The 3705-nt window shown below is 63.0% G+C and overlaps 1 non-coding gene across 1 annotated transcript; it reads left to right on the forward strand.

Annotated features, from left to right (window-relative positions):
* The first annotated feature begins 1998 nt into the window (after positions 1 to 1998).
* LOC148057765 (5S ribosomal RNA) lies at positions 1999 to 2117 on the forward strand. The gene has a single exon (XR_015710430.1). It is a non-coding gene; the product is annotated as a 5S ribosomal RNA (ribosomal RNA).
* The last annotated feature ends 1588 nt before the right edge of the window (positions 2118 to 3705 follow it).

Genomic DNA, 3705 nt, shown 5'->3' on the forward strand with positions numbered 1-3705 from the left:
ACACTTTGGGGCATTTTTAAACACTTTGCTCTTTTTCCCCCTCTCCCAACCAGGGGCCTGGGGAGCCTCCTCCTGCGGGCATGGAGAACCAGGGGGCCTGGGGAGCCTCCTCCTGCGGGGATGGGGAACCAGGGGCCTGGGGGGCCTCCTCCTGCGGGGATGGAGAACCAGGGGGCCTGGGGAGCCTCCTCCTGCGGGGATGGGGAACCAGGGGGCCTGGGGAGCCTCCTCCTGCGGGGATGGGGAACCAGGGGGCCTGGGGAGCCTCCTCCTGCGGGGATGGAGAACCAGGGGGCCTGGGGAGCCTCCTCCTGCGGTCATGGAGAACCAGGGGGCCTGGGGAGCCTCCTCCTGCGGGCATGGAGAACCAGGGGCCTGGGGAGCCTCCTCCTGCGGGGATGGAGAACCAGGGGGCCTGGGGAGCCTCCTCCTGCGGGCATGGAGAACCAGGGGGCCTGGGGAGCCTCCTCCTGCGGGCATGGAGAACCAGGGGGCCTGGGGAGCCTCCTCCTGCGGGGATGGGGAACCAGGGGCCTGGGGAGCCTCCTCCTGCGGGGATGGAGAACCAAGGGGCCTGGGGAGCCTCCTCCTGCGGGCATGGAGAACATGGGGGCCTGGGGAGCCTCCTCCTGCGGGGATGGAGAACCAGGGGGCCTGGGGAGCCTCCTCCTGCGGGCATGGAGAACCAGGGGGCCTGGGGAGCCTCCTCCTGCGGGGATGGGGAACCAGGGGGCCTGGGGAGCCTCCTCCTGCGGGGATGGAGAACCAGGGGGCCTGGGGAGCCTCCTCCTGCGGGCATGGAGAACCAGGGGGCCTGGGGAGCCTCCTCCTGCGGGCATGGAGAACATGGGGGCCTGGGGAGCCTCCTCCTGCGGGGATGGAGAACCAGGGGGCCTGGGGAGCCTCCTCCTGCGGGGATGGGGAACCAGGGGGCCTGGGGAGCCTCCTCCTGCGGGGATGGAGAACCAGGGGGCCTGGGGAGCCTCCTCCTGCGGGCATGGAGAACCAAGGGGCCTGGGGAGCCTCCTCCTGCGGGCATGGAGAACATGGGGGCCTGGGGAGCCTCCTCCTGCGGGGATGGAGAACCAGGGGGCCTGGGGAGCCTCCTCCTGCGGGGATGGGGAACCAGGGGGCCTGGGGAGCCTCCTCCTGCGGTGATGGGGAACCATGGGGCCTGGGGAGCCTCCTCCTGCGGGGATGGAGAACCAGGGGGCCTGGGGAGCCTCCTCCTGCGGGGATGGAGAACCAGGGCGCCTGGGGAGCCTACTCCTGCGGGGATGGGGAACCAGGGGGCCTGGGGAGCCTCCTCCTGCGGGGATGGAGAACCAGGGGGCCTGGGGAGCCTCCTCCTGCGGGCATGGAGAACCAAGGGGCCTGGGGAGCCTCCTCCTGCGGGCATGGAGAACATGGGGGCCTGGGGAGCCTCCTCCTGCGGGGATGGAGAACCAGGGGGCCTGGGGAGCCTCCTCCTGCGGGGATGGGGAACCAGGGGGCCTGGGGAGCCTCCTCCTGCGGTGATGGGGAACCATGGGGCCTGGGGAGCCTCCTCCTGCGGGCATGGAGAACCAGGGGGCCTGGGGAGCCTCCTCCTGCGGGCATGGAGAAGCAGGGGGCCTGGGGAGCCTCCTCCTGCGGGCATGGAGAACCAGGGGGCCTGGGGAGCCTCCTCCTGCGGGGATGGAGAACCAGGGGGCCTGGGGAGCCTCCTCCTGCGGGGATGGGGAACCAGGGGGCCTGGGGAGCCTCCTCCTGCGGTGATGGGGAACCATGGGGCCTGGGGAGCCTCCTCCTGCACCAGGGGGCCTGGGGAGCCTCCTCCTGCGGGGATGGGGAACCAGGGGGCCTGGGGAGCCTCCTCCTGCGGGGATGGGGAACCAGGGGCCTGGGGAGCCTCCTCCTGCACCAGGGGGCCTGGGGAGCCTCCTCCTGCGGGGATGGGGAACCAGGGGCCTGGGGAACATTTTCAACACTTTGGGGCATTTCACAAGCGCTTCCCTCGCTTACGGCCACACCACCCTGAATGAGCCCGATCTCGTCTGATCTCGGAAGCCAAGCAGGGTCGGGCCCAGTTAGTACTTGGATGGGAGACCGCCTGGGAATACTGGGTGCTGTAAGCATTTTTTTTTGCCATTATTTGTGGGTAGAAAAGTGAGAAAAGTGACCTAAAATAGAACCGGGACTAGGCGGCAGTTCCCCCCACCAGGCGGCGGCATTTGGGGCATTATTTGTGGGTAAGAAAGTGAGAAAAGTGACCTAAAATAGAACCGGGACTAGGCCTCAGTTCCCCCCACCAGGCGGCGGCATTTGGGGCATTATTTGTGGGTAAGAAAGTGAGAAAAGTGACCTAAAATAGAACCGGGACTAGGCCTCAGTTCCCCCCACCAGGCGGCGGCATTTGGGGCATTATTTGTGGGTAAGAAAGTGAGAAAAGTGACCTAAAATAGAACCGGGACTAGGCGGCAGTTCCCCCCACCAGGCGGCGGCATTTGGGGCATCATTTGTGGGTCAGAAAGTGAGAAAAGTGACCTAAAATAGAACCGGGACTAGGCGGCAGTTCCCCCCACCAGGCGGCGGCATTTGGGGCATTATTTGTGGGTAGAAAAGTGAGAAAAGTGACCTAAAATAGAACCGGGACTAGGCGGCAGTTCCCCCCACCAGGCGGCGGCATTTGGGGCATTATTTGTGGGTAAGAAAGTGAGAAAAGTGACCTAAAATAGAACCGGGACTAGGCGGCAGTTCCCCCCACCAGGCGGCGGCATTTGGGGCATTATTTGTGGGTCAGAAAGTGAGAAAAGTGACCTAAAATAGAACCGGGACTAGGCGGCAGTTCCCCCCACCAGGCGGCGGCATTTGGGGCATTATTTGTGGGTCAGAAAGTGAGAAAAGTGACCTAAAATAGAACCGGGACTAGGCGGCAGTTCCCCCCACCAGGCGGCGGCATTTGGGGCATTATTTGTGGGTCAGAAAGTGAGAAAAGTGACCTAAAATAGAACCGGGACTAGGCGGCAGTTCCCCCCACCAGGCGGCGGCATTTGGGGCATTATTTGTGGGTAGAAAAGTGAGAAAAGTGACCTAAAATAGAACCGGGACTAGGCGGCAGTTCCCCCCACCAGGCGGCGGCATTTGGGGCATTATTTGTGGGTAGAAAAGTGAGAAAAGTGACCTAAAATAGAACCGGGACTAGGCGGCAGTTCCCCCCACCAGGCGGCGGCATTTGGGGCATTATTTGTGGGTAGAAAAGTGAGAAAAGTGACCTAAAATAGAACCGGGACTAGGCGGCAGTTCCCCCCACCAGGCGGCGGCATTTGGGGCATTATTTGTGGGTCAGAAAGTGAGAAAAGTGACCTAAAATAGAACCGGGACTAGGCGGCAGTTCCCCCCACCAGGCGGCGGCATTTGGGGCATTATTTGTGGGTCAGAAAGTGAGAAAAGTGACCTAAAATAGAACCGGGACTAGGCGGCAGTTCCCCCACCAGATGGCGGCATTTGGGGACCCGTGGTGTGGGTAGAAAACTCACCAAAGTGACTTAAAATAGAACCGGTGCAGGCGGCATGTTCCCCCACCAGATGGCGGCATTTGGGGACCCGTGGTGTGGGTAGAAAACTCACCAAAGTGACTTAAAATAGAACCGGTGCAGGCGGCATGTTCCCCCACCAGATGGCGGCATTTGGGGACCCGTAGTGTGGGTAGAAAACTCACCAAAG

Source organism: Callionymus lyra, unplaced genomic scaffold (genome assembly GCF_982586985.1).
Source record: "Callionymus lyra unplaced genomic scaffold, fCalLyr1.hap1.1 HAP1_SCAFFOLD_657, whole genome shotgun sequence".
Lineage (NCBI taxonomy): Eukaryota > Metazoa > Chordata > Actinopteri > Syngnathiformes > Callionymidae > Callionymus > Callionymus lyra.